The sequence below is a fragment of the Anomaloglossus baeobatrachus genome, chromosome 5 (assembly GCF_048569485.1).
Source record: "Anomaloglossus baeobatrachus isolate aAnoBae1 chromosome 5, aAnoBae1.hap1, whole genome shotgun sequence".
NCBI classification, from domain to species: domain Eukaryota; kingdom Metazoa; phylum Chordata; class Amphibia; order Anura; family Aromobatidae; genus Anomaloglossus; species Anomaloglossus baeobatrachus.
In genome coordinates, this window is record NC_134357.1 from 265,286,560 (window position 1) to 265,303,464 (window position 16,905).

Genomic DNA, 16,905 nt, shown 5'->3' on the forward strand with positions numbered 1-16,905 from the left:
CTCCCCCCGAACTGTGCAAGTCCCCCCTCAACATGCAACATTGCTCCCCCCGAACTGTGTAAGTCCCCCTCAACATGCAACATTGCTCCCCCCGAACTGTTTAAGCCCCCCCTCAACATGCAACATTGCTCCCCCCGAACTGTGCAAGTCCCCCCTCAACATGCAACATTGCTCCCCCCGAACTGTGCAAGTCCCCCCTCAACATGCAACATTGCTCCCCCCGAACTGTGTAAGTCCCCCCTCAACATGCAACATTGCTCCCCCCGAACTGTTTAAGCCCCCCCTCAACATGCAACATTGCTCCCCCCGAACTGTGCAAGCCCCCACATCATGTGCAACATCGCTCCGCTCCAATGTGCAAATCCCCCTCAACATGCAACATTGCCCCCCCCCCCCCGAACTGTGCAAGCCCCACATCATGCGCTACATGGCTCCCCTCCACTGTGCAAGCCCCCCTCAACATGCAACATTGCCCCCCCCCCTCCCGAACTGTGCAAGCCACAATATGCAACATCGTTCCCTTCCACTGTGCAAGACCCCCTAAAATCACCCCTTACTTAGTGCCGTGCTTGCAGCTTCAGTACATTCCCTGTGATATATTAGCGACCTGCACCCCCAGTAGTGACGGGAGCCATTTTTTGTGTGCCCCCCAAACTACAGTATTGGGCCATAGTTCTACAACTAATAAACAAAGCTGAATTGTTATTTCCCATCAGGAGCAGCCCGCTCTGCTGCCAGGACAACACTGCACACTGCGGCTTCCTGGTAACAGCGCTGCACTCACTGGACTGAGGCCCCGCCCCTTCCGGTGACGTCATCCCCTCAAGACATCAACTCCAATCTACTGACGCTACCGTTCAGTGAGTGCTCAGTGTATGTATTGTCCCGAGTGTGCTGACATCCAGCTGTGTCCTCCATTCCATCCTGTCTGTGGGTACATTGCACTGTGTCCGGCGGCACCTCCTCCTGCTGCTGCTGTCTACTCCTCCGCAGGGAGCTCCTGTGTCATTGTCTCAGCCTGTGCTGTCTGCTGGAGGTCTCCTGTACATGTACACTGCTATGTGTGTATATAGTGTACACAGGAGCCTGCCACCATGTATTATATATGCAGACCGTCCCATATACATGTACACTGCACTGCTATGTGTGTATATAGTGTACACAGGAGCCTGCCCCATGTATTATATATGCAGAACGTCCCATATACATGTACACTGCACTGCTATGTGTGTATATAGTGTACACAGGAGCCTGCCACCATGTATTATATATGCAGAACGTCCCATATACATGTACACTGCTATGTGTGTATATAGTGTACACAGGAGCCTGCCACCATGTATTATATATGCAGACCGTCCCATATACATGTACACTGCACTGCTATGTGTGTATATAGTGTACACAGGAGCCTGCCACCATGTATTATATATGCAGGACGTGCCATATACATGTACACTGCACTGCTATGTGTGTATATAGTGTACACAGGAGCCTGCCACCATGTATTATATATGCAGACCGTCACATATACATGTACACTGCACTGCTATGTGTGTATATAGTGTACACAGGAGCCTGCCACCATGTATTATATATGCAGAACGTCCCATATACATGTACACTGCACTGCTATGTGTGTATATAGTGTACACAGGAGCCTGCCACCATGTATTATATATGCAGACCGTCCCATATACATGTACACTGCACTGCTATGTGTGTGTATATAGTGTACACAGGAGCCTGCCCCCATGTATTATATATGCAGAACATCCCATATACATGTACACTGCACTGCTATGTGTGTATATAGTGTACACAGGAGCCTGCCCCCATGTATTATATACGCAGAACATCCCATATACATGTACACTGCACTGCTATGTGTGTATATAGTGTACACAGGAGCCTGCCCCATGTATTATATATGCAGAACGTCCCATATACATGTACACTGCACTGCTATGTGTGTATATAGTGTACACAGGAGCCTGCCACCATGTATTATATATGCAGAACGTCCCATATACATGTACACTGCACTGCTATGTGTGTATATAGTGTACACAGGAGCCTGCCACCATGTATTATATATGCAGACCGTCCCATATACATGTACACTGCACTGCTATGTGTGTATATAGTGTACACAGGAGCCTGCCACCATGTATTATATATGCAGACCGTCCCATATACATGTACACTGCACTGCTATGTGTGTATATAGTGTACACAGGAGCCTGCCACCATGTATTATATATGCAGACCGTCCCATATACATGTACACTGCACTGCTATGTGTGTATATAGTGTACACAGGAGCCTGCCACCATGTATTATATATGCAGAACGTCCCATATACATGTACACTGCACTGCTATGTGTGTATATAGTGTACACAGGAGCCTGCCACCATGTATTATATATGCAGAACGTCCCATATACATGTACACTGCTATGTGTGTATGTAGTGTACACAGGAGCCTGCCACCATGTATTATATATGCAGAACGTACCATATACATGTACACTGCACTGCTATGTGTGTATATAGTGTACACAGGAGCCTGCCACCATGTATTATATATGCAGGACGTCCCATATACATGTACACTGCACTGCTATGTGTGTATATAGTGTACACAGGAGCCTGCCACCATGTATTATATATGCAGAACGTCCCATATACATGTACACTGCTATGTGTGTATATAGTGTACACAGGAGCCTGCCACCATGTATTATATATGCAGGACGTGCCATATACATGTACACTGCACTGCTATGTGTGTATATAGTGTACACAGGAGCCTGCCACCATGTATTATATATGCAGAACGTCCCATATACATGTACACTGCACTGCTATGTGTGTATATAGTGTACACAGGAGCCTGCCACCATGTATTATATATGCAGAACGTACCATATACATGTACACTGCACTGCTATGTGTGTATATAGTGTACACAGGAGCCTGCCACCATGTATTATATATGCAGAACGTCCCATATACATGTACACTGCACTGCTATGTGTGTATATAGTGTACACAGGAGCCTGCCACCATGTACTATATATGCAGAACGTCCCATATACATGTACACTGCACTGCTATGTGTGTATATAGTGTACACAGGAGCTTGCCACCATGTATTATATATGCAGAATGTACCATATACATGTACACTGCACTGCTATGTGTGTATATAGTGTACACAGGAGCCTGCCACCATGTACTATATATGCAGAACGTCCCATATACATGTACACTGCACTGCTATGTGTGTATATAGTGTACACAGGAGCTTGCCACCATGTATTATATATGCAGAATGTACCATATACATGTACAGTCATGGCCAAAAGTTCTGAGAATGCTACAAATATTAATTTTTACCAAGTCTACTGCTTAAGTTTTTCTAATGGCAATTTGCATATACTCCAGAATGTCATAAAGAGTGATCAGCTTAACAGCAAATACTTGCAAAGTCAATATTTTCTAAGAAAATGAACTTTAACCCCCAAAACACATTTCAACATCATTGCATTCCTGCCTTAAAAGGAGCAGCTAACATTGTTTTAGTGATTGTTCCATTAACACAGGTGTGGTTGTCCCTTCACCCTTCCTTCCCCATTCCCCTTACCTGATTAACATTGCAATACAGATTTCATGATGTCTTTATTTCGTTTAAAGTACATTTTTTTTCCCATGTTTTTCCATGCGTTTTTTTCGGGACCTGTATTAGAATTGTTACCTTTATGTCTATTAACCCTGCTTTTGGATTTGAACCTTGATTGCATTCCGTTACAGCTGGATAAGGAGCACCCTTCTCCTGCAGCACGGATGTATTCCCTTTCTGGCCGCTCTGCAGGTAGCTTATGACTAAGGACACTTTTTGGTTTTACATTATTAGCCTGTCCGAAACGCGTAAAGTTTTTCCTGCTCTTCATTGTGTACAACGTGTTCCCAGACTATGTTTTAACCGGATTCCAATAAAAAGGGTTTTTTTATATATATTTTTATATCAGTGCTGAGCCCACTTTTTTCTATTCACTCTTTGCCACCAATATTTAACAAGACCCTGGCATAACCCTAGCCAGCTAAAGAAGTGATAAAATGCCAAATGGTTTTTGAATACATTTTTTTTAAACACATACTTTGTTGAAATGTTTTCATCTGCACAAAAACACTATTAAAAATACAGGAAAATAACCACCTTAGGCTACTTTCACACTTGCGTTGAACGGTATCCGTTGCATTGCGTTGTGTAACGGATGCAACGGATGTGTTGCATATAGTGACACAACGGATGCAACGGATGCTGCAAAACAACGCAATTCGTTTTGATTTTTTTTTTTTTTTTTCCCGGTTTTACCAGCGGCAGACTATAGTGAACGATCAGCTGATCGTTCCCTGCAGCCGGCCGCTGGGTGATCAGCTGATTGCTCCCAGTAGCCGGCCGCCGGGTGATCAGCTGATCGCTCCCGCCCGCCGGGTGATCAGCTGATCGCTCCCGGCTGCCGGGTGATCAGCTGATCGCTCCCTGCAGCCGGCTGCCGGGTGATCAGCTGATCGCTCCCGGCCGCCGGGTGATCAGCTGATCGCTCCCTGCAGCCGGCCGCCGGGTGATCAGCTGATCGCTGTCACTTGCCGGCGCCCGGGCATGCCGGCGGGCGGGCGCTCAGCTGAGCGCTGTGACTTGCCGGCGGCCGGGCATGCCGGCGGGCGGGCGCTCAGCTGAGCGCTGTGACTTGCCGGCGGCCGGGCATGCTGGTGGCCGGTCATTCAGCTGAGCGCTGTCGCTTGCCGACGGCCGGGCGCTCAGCTGAACGTTCGGCCACCGCGAGCCAAAATAAAGTTTGATTTAAAAAAAAAAAAAAAAAAAAGAGCATGCGCAGTGAAATCCAGAGGATTCCGCTGCTCAAAATAACGTTACATGCTGCGTTCCTCCCGCTGGGCGGAAGCAACGGAGCGTCGCCCAGCGGAAGCAACGCAGCTCCTTTTGGTACAATCCGTCAACCATACAAGTCTATGGGAAACAGCGGAATCCGTTAACGGATTCCGCTGTTTCCCAAAAGGGCGGATTGTAACGGAAGGAGATAAACGCAAGTGTGAAAGTACCCTTAGAGGGACACAAATCAATACCAGGTGAATATCACTCAACAGAATAACACTGTATACTAGAATTTTTTTTTGTTTTTTTTGGAGTTACATGGCTAGTAGTAAATATTGTGGGCAAAAAAGTGTCAAGTGCAATAAATAGTTCTTACAAAAATAGAAAAATATGAAAGTAGAAAAAACACCAATACCACAGGTATATGTAATGAATATTGTGAATGCTACAAATTGTTTTTTATCTCTAACAGTAGGGCAACACATTACAAAAAAACACTACAAGTGTATCAATATATAGTGCCTAATAAGTGGATAACAGACAGCGACCAAGGCACACCATGTATAGAAGATGCCATAAAGTGACGAATATAACAAGTAGCCTCCCCAATAAATATACAAAGTAATAATGCATGTATGAACCACTAATGTCACCCAAGTCAATGTCTGTCATCCACCACTAATTAGATTTTATTACAAATTATTATAAGGCACACACCGTGCCAGTTGATGATGTTGAGATGATTAGTACAAACTAAAGCACGTTAAAATCACAGCCTGTACCCTAAACACAAGGTCACATTAGCATTAATTTAAAGCATATTGATCACCATGCCCATAGTTGTCAAAACGCCATCATTTAGACCGCTAGTCACTGCCAACAGATAAGAAAGTAAGAAAAAATTGAGATACCACTATTTTTTTACATCCATTGTTTTCATGCTTTTAGCAATAAAGAGTGGTTTGTCTAGATTAATGGGGGTCATGCCTTCTGACCATGCACCCCTCCCCCACTAGCCACAGGTGATTTTATCCTATATAGCAGGTTCCTATTTGCCCATGCACAGGAGGTTTTTAAACCCAGAGAGATGCTTCAGTATAGAGTAGGTACCCAGTATACCAGATATGCTGTGACGTGGCTACTGGGCAGATATAAAAACAGCCATTTTTTTATGCTAAATATCTCAATTTTTTCCTTTAGCAGTAATGCATATCTATATTCTTACATTCATGGTTTTCATGCTTTAGCATTTCAGAGTGCAGCTGTATCTTTTTTAGAATTTTTTTTCTTATATAGAGCATTCTAGAATACTGTATACAAGAGCCTAGGCCACTCTATAGCATGTAAAATACACTTTTTATTATACTCACCTAGGGGGGCGGTTTGGTCCAATGGGTGTCGCTGCTCTTCGTCCGGCATCGCCTATCTTCCTTCCATTGCTGTCCTACATCTTCTCAGCTCAGTGTGGATGGCGCGTCCTACGTTATCCACACAGGCTGGCATTGCGGTCCAACGCAGGCGCACTTTAATCGTCATTGCTCTCAGCAGGGCAGATCAAAGTGTGCCTGCGCAGGACCGCAATGCCGGCCTAAGTGGATAACGTAGGACGCGTCAGCCACACTGAGCTGAGAAGACGTGGGATGGCAAACCCAGCAAAGAGGAGGCGCGGGACCCGTGAGTAGCGACATAGACCAGACCGCCCCCTAGGTATTTATAATAAAGGTGTTTTTTACATTTTACAGAGTGGCCTGAGCTCTTATACACAGTATTCTGGAATGCTGTATATAAGATCACTGGTGCTGGCCGCAGCTCCAAAGGGAAAATCCTGGTGACAGGTTCCCTATTAATGGTGGGAAAAACTCTAGAATGATTATTTTTATCATATTTTAAATATATGTAGTAACAGCAATTCCAAATCAGATAAATGTATTCAATATAGCATCATAAAAAGTCTTTAAAGGGGTCTGTTGCTTTTCCGTCTTGGTGTCTGTCACCTTACCCTTATTTCAGGGTTGTTCATATTTACGGGGAAACATGAGAACTAGATAGGAAACATTGCAGGATCCTGTGGATATAAAAAATCTACACACCCCTGTTAAAATACCAGATTATTGTATATTTAAAATATATTCAATATAGCATCATAAAATAACCTTTATTAGTATAAGGGTATGTGCGCACGTTGCTTTTTACCTGCTTTTTACCTGCTTTTTTGCTGCTTTTTCTTCTGCGCTGTTTAATGCCAAAATGGATGTGTTCTTCTATTCAAGCAAAGTCTATGGGAATTTGGGTTTCTTGTTCACACTATGTTGTTCAAAATGCTGCCTTTTTGCGGCAGAACTTTGGTCAAAAACTCAGCTTTGCAGTGCAAAACCCAAATGGCAAAAACAATTGAATGTTGCTTCTTTGAAAAGCTGAGTTTTTGACCAAAGTTCTGCCACAAAAAGGCAGCATTTTGAACAACATAGTGTGAACAAGAAACCCAAATTCCCATAGACTTTGCTTGAATAGAAGAACACATCCATTTTGGCATTAAACAGCGCAGAAGAAAAAGCAGCAAAAAAGCAGGTAAAAAGCAGGTAAAAAGCAACGTGCGCACATACCCTCAGTATTAAAATGAAGCGAGTAAATCCTTCCTCTCTTGGACTGACAATAACCCAATAAGCTGTCAGGGCTCCTACCCAGTTCGTTATACAAAAGTATAACAAATGTGTCCTACAGATCACTCATGACACTGTGCTGTCCCATAACTGGGGGCTCTGTAGCAGCCACTAATAGTCATACAAAAAAACACAGAAAACAATATGATTACAATTGCTATCAAGCACTGGACAGTGGTCCTAGGTAGAAAAAAACAGCAAAAACAACAAAATAGACCTAATTGAATGGATATACTCCCCATAGAATGCTGACAGCAGTCAGACACGTGGGAGAGTATATAGTACAATAACGGATAACCTGTAATGGAATCCACATCAGGTGAGATCAAACTGGCATGATTGGACTAGATGTGAAGTTAACATTTATAAAAGACCCCATTTGAGATACGTCGAGCTCTCTAATACTATGGTACTATGGACAGATGATGATAGCTGGGTTTAAGGGTCTCTTCTACAAAAAGCATTATGTCCCCTGATCAGTCGTTTAGGCTGCTTTCACACTTCCAATTTTAGCAGAGCCGGCCAATCCGGCTCTAAAACCTATGCAGCGGATGCGGCTACAAAACCGCATCCTTTGCATAAGTTTTTTACATGCGGCCCATCCGGTTTTTGCCGCTTGCGGCATGCTACTGAGCATGCGCAGTGGAAAAAAACGCATGTGGCGGTCGGATGCGGTTTTTGCCGCAGGGCGCCGCATGCATTGCAAATCGCGCCGCATTGGCCGGATGCGGCGCAATGCGTTTTTTTTTTTGCCGGACAAAAAAACGTGCCAGGCAACGTTCCATCCGGCCGCCGCATCGGCTAAATCTGCCGCATGCGGCAAAAAACGGACAGAATGCAAGGCCATTCGGCACAATACGGCACTAATGTAAGTCTATGCAAAAAAACCCGCAACCGGCGGCAAAAAAAACCGGTTGCGTTTTTTCTGCAAAGTGCCGGATTGTGCCGCACGGGAAAAACCGGATGTGTGAAAGCAGCCTTAGACGAAACGCGTCAGGACGCAGATAGGGTCAATATAGGGGTCCAGCATTATACATCTAGCTGTGGAACGTCCTTGTTAGGACGGGAGCCTGGGGGTATTTAGACAGATTTTTTATTTTGAACAGGAGGTTTTAGGGTCAGATGAACTTGGAGGAAGTCTCTGGACCCAGTATCTTGGTGGAAGAATCTGTATACCCAGACCTGAGAGGACGCGGTGAGATCTTTCCTAGTCCTTTTATTGTACTATATACTCTCCCAAGTGTCTGACCGCTGTCAGCATTCTATCGGGAGTATATTTATTCAATTAGGTCTATTTTGTTGTTTTTGCTGTTTTTTTCTACCTAGGACCACTGTCCAGTGCTTGATAGCAATTGTAATCATATTGTTTTCTGTGTTTTTTTGTATGACTATTAGTGGCTGCTACAGAGCCCCCAGTTATGGGACAGCACAGTGTCATGAGTGATCTGTAGGACACATTTGTTATACTTTTGTATAACGAACTGGGTAGGAGCCCTGACAGCTTATTGGGTTATTGTCAGTCCAAGAGAGGAAGGATTTACTCGCTTCATTTTAATACTTATACTAATAAAGGTTATTTTATGATGCTATATTGAATATATTTTAAATATACAATAATCTGGTATTTTAACAGGGGTGTGTAGATTTTATATCCACAGGATCCTGCAATGTTTCCTATCTAGTTCTCATGTTTCCCCGAAAATAAGACCGACCCTGAAATAAGGGTAAGGCTGCTTTCACATTACGTTTTTTAAACATGCGTCCCAAACGTGTTTTTAACGCAAAAATGGATCCAGTGCAAATGCGTTTTCATTTCAATGCATTTGCAATGGACTCGCGTCAACATGCGTTCACATGCGTTTACGTGCGTTATAGTGAGGATCCGGCGACTTGCAGTTTTTTAACATTTTTCAAAAACGCTACTTGTAGCGTTTTTGAGCTGCGTCCAAATACTGCAAATTGCTGGATCCTGACTATACTGCATGCAAACGCATGTGAACGCTGGCATGCTGATAGACAGGATCCTGCTTGCTCTACTGAGCATGCCCAGAAACCAGCCTCGCGTGATCAGTCCCTCTCTCCCCCTCCCTCTCTCCCCCTCCCTCTCTCCCCCTCCCTCTCTCCCCCTCCCTCTCTCCCCCTCCCTCTCTCCCCCTCCCTCTCTCCCCCTCCCTCTCTCCCCCTCCCTCTCTCCCCCTCCCTCTCTCCCCCTCCCTCTCTCCCCCTCCCTCTCTCCCCCTCCCTCTCTCCCCCTCCCTCTTTCCCCCTCCCTCTCTCCCCCTCCCTCTCTCCTCCTCCCTCTCTGTCTCTCTCCCCCTCCCTCCCTCCCCCGTCCCTCTCTGTCTCTCTCCCCCTCCCTCCCCCTCTCCTCTCTCTCTCCCCCGCCTGAGAGCTGCGGACACTCATAACCAAGATAAATATCGGGTAACCAAGCAAAGCGCTTCTCTTAGTTACCCGATGTTTACGTTGGTTACGTGTGCAGGGAGCAGGCAGCCCGGCTCCTAGCAGCTGCGGATGCTCGTAACCAAGGTAAATATCGGGTATCCAAGCAAGTTACCCGATGTTTACCTTGGTTACGAGCCTCCGCAGCTGTCAGATGCCGGCTCCCAGTCTGTAGCAAAGAGAGGAGACGTTGCACATAAAAGGAGCACAGCCCAAATTACAGAAATAGAAAAACCTTTATTTGAACAATGATTAAAAACAATTAAAAAGCCAGGCTGCACAGACAGTGACCAAGAATACAGTCTGTCACGTTCAGTTCCACTGACTCCTGATCACATGACTCCAATGCCCTCCCATAAACTTAAAGTGACAGGATCCTGCAAAATAACATGCGTTTCCATGCGTTTTTTTTGCTGTAAAAGCAGGATCCGCTTTTACAGCAAAAAAACGTTCATGACGCGTGTTAAAAAAACGTAGTGTGAAAGCAGCCTAAGGTGACAGACACCAAGATGGAAAAGCAACAGACCCCTTAAAGTCCATGGGGTCTATCAAGCCCTTGGTCACAGCACTGCCATCATTTTAATTTTCAGTTTACATACTGGAAATGTGTAAATAACTAGTGCAAAAGTGAATGAATCCTTACAGATGACATTGGCAGCCCCCACCCCTACAAACCGGACACCTCAGCTGCTCTTAGGCACATCTACATAGGCACCTAAGTATGTCTATCCAGATTATAATAGCGGGTTATTGCTCTCCTGTAGGGTTCTGTCTTGAGCAACGCGTCTCTTGTCCATGGTCTGTCTCTCGTATTGTAAGCCCTTGTAGGAAATAGAGCTCAGGTGCAGACCCAGACCTAGACAAAATCCATGGACCAAGAGGTGCAGTTTCTAGAAGAAAGAATTTTTATTAATTTTTTTTTTTTCTTACAATTACTTTCACGTAAAACATGTTTTACATCTTGCCTCATTTGCAGTTTCATGACCTGATCTGACACATTATGGGATGTTCTTTAATACTGGCACTTTGACCGAATGACGCTGTCAAAGCACTGTGCGATTTATTCATTATGTGCCTCCTGGATGAATGGAAAACCTGCACAACGTGGTGGACCAGCTCCTATTTTGAAGTAATTACGGTAACTGAAAAAGAATGGAATGAAAAATGAGTGCGCCATTGTCTGGAGCTTAGCAACGTTGATCGGTTGAAGGTAATTGTCACTTTTGTTATAATGAAGGCATGCACAATTGTCATTACAGTACGAAACACAGAGACTTGTACTAAAAAGCTACTGTATGTATGATAAAAATAAATGAAGGGGTCCCTTTTGAGGTTAGACCCCCTGTGCAACAATGGTGGCCTATTCTATGGATGGGTCATAATTAATGACTTGAAAACCCCTTTAACGTGGTACAAAAATTATGTTTTTCCTGTATTGGGGGCAAGTTAATTGTATCAGAGTTTCATATGCCGGACGACTTATAAAGTAGCTTTCACCAAGTTTTTCATGTTAAACAAGACACGCCTTGTGAAAGTGGCTGAAGAGCTGAATATTTTTCTTCATCGTTCCTTATGGGAGACCCAAACCATGGGTGTATAGCTTCTGCCTCCGGAGGACACACAAAGTACTACACTCAAACGTGTAGCTCCTCCCTCCGGGCTATATACACCCCCTGGATGACAATCTAACCAGTTCAATGCTTTGTGTTCAGGAGGTCACACGCACACATGCATTTTCTGATTTTTTCATTTTTATTTTGATTTTAAAGATATGGAAGAAAAGCGGGTCCAGTCTGGACTCCCGGCATGTCCCTTCTCACCCCACTGTGTCGGCGGTGCTGTTAAGGTTGACTTTACAAGGCTGGAGCCTTCACATGCCGCGCTCCTTCAACATCCTCTGAGAGGCTCTGGTTTGAAGTGGGAGCCATCACGGTTCTCTCTGCTTGCAGGAGACCGGTCTACATCCGCAGCCCTGTCTGGTTCCTGCTGGAAGGAGCGTTTAACCCCCCCTCAGGGACTGGCCCTGCGTCTCAAAAGCTAAGTATTGAGACGTTTTTCAGGGGTCCCGGGTACTTTTATTAGGGGGAAAGTATGTCTTTTGTCTTTACTGTAAATTCCGGCCGGTTCTGGGGGTTTCCCCTGAGAACCGCGCCGAAGGTGCCTGCTCGTCGGCCGCATGTTAAAATCTAGGCCCCGGCTTCTGTTTGGGCCTAGTTTCGGTTTCATCTTCCCCTGCATGTCATTCATGCAGGGGAATAGAGTGGCGCCGCCCACCGGCCATCCAGCAGAGGGGAGGACACTCCTCTCTGAGGAGATGTTTACCTACCCTGCATCTCTCCTTAGCCCTCCGATTTCCCGCTCTTGGGCTAATCTCCGCCCCCCCTCCTCCTCCCAGCGCCATTTTCTCAGCGTTTATCACACTGATCGGCGCTGGCTGCTGAACCTGCTGCTTTCTAGGAAGGCTGGCGCTTTACTGGGGGTCAGAGCTGTGGAATCCGGAGGGCACACAGAGAGCGGTCTGGTAAGCCACAACCTCTGGTTGTGGGCTTTATTATACACTCTCAGGACATTCTATAGGAGTGTATTCTTACTGCAGAGCTTCCACCTCAGCAGCATGTCTGTCACCCGGAGCAAGGCTGCAAAGCTGTACGCTATATGCACTGCATGTAAGCTCATTCTGCCAGAGCCAAGCACATACCCACATTGTGATGCCTGTGCTAACATGGTTGTGTCTCAGCCTGGAGCCTCCTCAGGGGTTCCTCCGGCCGCTCCAGCCCCAGTGGCTGATCCCCCGGCTTGGGTAGCATCCTTTTCCAAAGCTATTTTCCAGTCTTTTGCCGACTCCATGGGGCAGCTGTCCCGGACTCTGCTGACCATGCATCAGCCCTCTTCTCAGGGTGCGTCTGCTGCTCCGAGCTCTGCAGAGCTCTCAGAACATGTCCTAGGACCCCGTCCCCCTAAGCGGAGATGCAGGGACCCTTCTCCTTCCTCGTCCCACGGCTCTGATTCACGAGCCGAGGTGCAGGGCGAGGAGGATTCGTTTACTGTGGGCTCAGACGCTACCTCTATGTACCCCATTGACTTGTCTGAGTGTGATGCGGATGTTAGTGACTTGATTGCGTCCATTAACTCCGTACTGAACCTCAACCCACCAGAGTCAGAGGAACAAGCCTCTCTGGTAGAGATACACCAGTTTGCCTCACCTAAGAAAGCTAGGAGTACGTTTTTTAACCACTCCGCTTTTCAGGCCACTGTCACCAAGCCCAGGGCCTGTCCTGACAAACGTTTTCCGAAGCGTAGTTCTGATGACCGTTTTCCTTTTCCACCAGAGGTGGTTAAGGAATGGGCCCAGTCTCCAAAGGTAGACCCTCCGGTGTCCAGAATCTCAGCCCGCACAGTCGTAGCTGTGGCTGATGGCACTTCTCTTAAGGACCCCACTGACCACCAGGTTGACCTTCTGGCCAAGTCTGTATATGAGGCGGCAGGAGCCTCGTTCTCCCCGTCTTTTGCGGCAGTGTGGGCTCTTAAGGCAGTCTCTGCCTCTCTGGCGGAGATACATTCCCTCACCAGGGACCCTATACCTGAGATGGATGCCTTAACTTCTCAAGCTTCGGCTTTTTCATCCTACGCCATGTCTGCCATTCTGGAGGCTTCTCACCGCACGGCGGTGGCCTCCGCTAACTCCCTCGCGATCCGCAGGATCTTGTGGCTTCGAGAGTGGAAATCATACGCTTCCTCTAAGAAGTACCTTGCGAGTCTCCCTTTTGCTGGGTCCCGGCTGTTTGGTGAACAACTGGATGAAATAATTAAGGAAGCTACTGGCGGGAAGAGTACTTCCTTGCCACAAACTAAAACCAGGAAACCTGTCCAGGGCAGGAACCAATCGAGGTTTCGTTCCTTTCGTTCCTCTAACTGGTCATCCTCTAAGCCCTCAACCTCGTCCACTACCGCAGCCAAGGATCGTAAACCCAACTGGCGCGCGAAGCCGCGTCCTCAAAAGACCGGAGGAGCCGCTGCCACTAAGGCAGCCCCCTCTTGACTATCTGGCTGCGCCAGCAACGTCCTTGGTCGGTGGCAGGCTCTCCCACTTTGGCGACGTGTGGTTTCAACACGTCTCCGATCAGTGGGTGCGGGATATCATCTCCCACGGCTACAGGATAGAATTTTCTTCCAGCCCGCCAAACAGATTTTTTCTGTCCACCCCCCCTGCTCCAAAGCCGCCGCCTTCTCTCAGGCCGTGGCATCCCTGCAGGCCAACGGTGTAATTGTTCCGGTTCCCGCCCGGGAACGGTTCAGCGGTTTCTACTCAAACCTCTTTCTAGTCCCCAAGAACGACGGTTCCTTCCGGCCCATCCTGGATCTCAAGCTTCTCAACAAGCATGTTCAGGTGCGGCGCTTTCGCATGGAATCTCTGAGATCGATCATTGCCTCAATGACCCAAGGAGATTTTCTGGCATCCATCGACATCAGAGATGCCTATCTGCATGTGCCTATTGCGGTTTCACACCAGCGTTGGCTACGCTTTGCAATCGGAGAGGAACATTTCCAATTCGTGGCTCTCCCCTTCGGGTTAGCCACGGCCCCTCGAGTATTCACCAAGGTCATGGCAGCAGTGGTTGCGGTTCTGCACCTCCAGGGGTTGGCAGTGATTCCTTACCTGGACGACCTTCTAGTCAAGGCCTCATCCAGTGCAGACTGCCAGCGGAGTGTGTCACTCACTCTCGCCACGCTCGTTCAGTTCGGGTGGCTTCTCAACCTGCCCAAGTCCACTCTGACCCCGACCCAGGTACTTATGTACCTAGGGATGCAATTCGAGACTCTGCCGGCACTTGTCAAGTTGCCCTTAGTCAAACAGCAGTCCCTTCGTCTGGCGGTGCGCTCTCTGCTGCGGCACCGCCGTCATTCCATCAGGCACCTCATGCAGGTGCTGGGTCAGATGGTGGCGTCAATGGAAGCGGTTCCCTTTGCCCAGTTCCATCTGCGTCCCCTGCAGCTGGACATTCTCCGCTGTTGGGACAAGCGGATCTCTTCCTTGCACAGGCTGGTGGCTCTGTCGTCACAGACCAGGAGCTCCCTTCAGTGGTGGCTTCGGCCCCTCTCTCTGTCACAGGGACGCTCCTTCCTGACTCCGTCCTGGGTGATCCTCACCACGGATGCCAGCCTCTCCGGTTGGGGAGCAGTATTTCTCCATCACCGAGCACAGGGCACTTGGACTCCGTCCGAATCGGCCCTCTCGATCAATGTGCTGGAAATCAGAGCTGTGTTTTGTTTCTAGCTCTCCTAGCCTTTCACCACCTGTTGGCGGGCAGGCACATTCGAGTTCAGTCGGACAACGCGACAGCGGTTGTCTACATCAATCACCAGGGCGGGACTCGCAGCCATCTGGCGATGTTAGAGGTTCAACGAATCCTCCAGTGGACGGAGGACTCCAAGTCCACCATATCTGCAGTCCACATCCCAGGCGTAGAAAACTGGGAGGCCGATTATCTCAGCCGTCAAACCGTGGACAGCGGCGAGTGGGCCCTGCATCCGGCAGTGTTCCGATCAATCTGCCGCAAGTGGGGCACTCCGGAAGTGGATCTAATGGCATCCCGGCACAACAACAAGGTTCCGGTTTACGTGGCTCGCTCCCACGATCCTCAAGCCTTCGCAGCGGACGCACTGGTTCAAGATTGGTCTCAGTTCCGTCTGGCCTATGTGTTCCCCCCTCTAGCTCTCTTGCCCAGGGTTCTGCGCAAGATCAGAATGGAGGGCCGTCGAGTCATAATCATTGCTCCGGACTGGCCCAGGCGAGCTTGGTACCCAGACCTGCTCCGTCTGTCCGTAGGGGTGCCGTGGCATCTCCCGGACCGCCCAGACCTTCTCTCTCAAGGTCCGTTCTTCCGCCAGAATTCTGCGGCTCTCAGATTGACGGCGTGGCTCTTGAGTCCTGGATCCTGACGGCTTCAGGCATTCCCTCTGAGGTCATCTCCACTATGACTCCGGCTCGGAAGTCTTCTTCGGCCAAGATTTACCACAGGACTTGGAGGATTTTCCTGTCCTGGTGTCGCTCTTCCGACCATGCTCCTTGGCCGTTCTCCTTGCCGACCATCCTGTCTTTTCTACAGTCCGGTCTACAGCTAGGACTGTCCCTCAATTCCCTCAAGGGACAGGTGTCGGCTCTGTCGGTATTGTTCCAGCGGCGTATCGCCCGACTGGCTCAGGTGCGCACCTTCATGCAGGGCGCATCTCACATCATTCCTCCTTACCGGCGGCCCTTGGATCCCTGGGACCTTAATCTGGTCCTCACGGCCTTACAGAAACCCCCCTTTGAGCCTCTCAGGGAGGTTCCTTTGTTTAGACTTTCATAGAAAGTTGTTTTTCTAGTAGCCATAACTTCTCTCAGGAGAGTTTCTGATTTGGCTGCGCTCTCTTCGGAATCCCCCTTTTTGGTGTTTCACCAAGACAAGGTGGTTCTTCGTCCGACTCCGGACTTTCTCCCTAAGGTGGTGTCTTCTTTCCACCTTAACCAGGACATTTCATTGCCTTCTCTTTGTCCGGCCCCTGTGCATCGCTTTGAGAAGGCGTTGCATTCCTTAGATTTGGTGCGAGCGCTCCGAATCTATGTGTCACGCACCGCCGTTTTTAGGCGGTGCACCTCACTTTTTGTGCTAACCACTGGTCAGCGCAAGGGTCTCGCTGCTTCTAAACCGACCCTAGCTCGTTGGATCAGGTCGGCTATCACCGACGCCTACCAGTGTTCTCAGGTTCCTCCTCCGCCAGGGATTAAGGCGCACTCGACCAGAGCTGTCGGTGCCTCCTGGGCTTTCAGGCACCAGGCTATGGCTCAGCAGGTTTGTCAGGCTGCCACTTGGTCCAGTCTGCACACTTTTTCGAAGCACTACCAAGTGCATGCTCATGCT

General features: G+C 48.0%; 1 protein-coding gene across 3 annotated transcripts in view; it reads left to right on the top strand.

The window, feature by feature from the left end:
- Positions 1-787: 787 nt before the first annotated feature.
- The window catches only part of LOC142311213 (uncharacterized), a 76,522-nt gene continuing 60,404 nt past the window's right edge, over positions 788-16,905 (top strand). The window contains exons 1-3 of one of the 3 annotated variants that reach the window (XM_075349419.1): positions 822-860; positions 3,818-3,878; positions 10,980-11,213. The gene's annotated coding sequence lies outside the window, so the exon portion shown is untranslated. Of the gene's footprint in view, positions 874-3,817; positions 3,879-10,979; positions 11,214-16,905 lie in introns of all 3 variants that reach the window. The other 2 variants (XM_075349418.1, XM_075349420.1) reach the window with 2 other exon arrangements.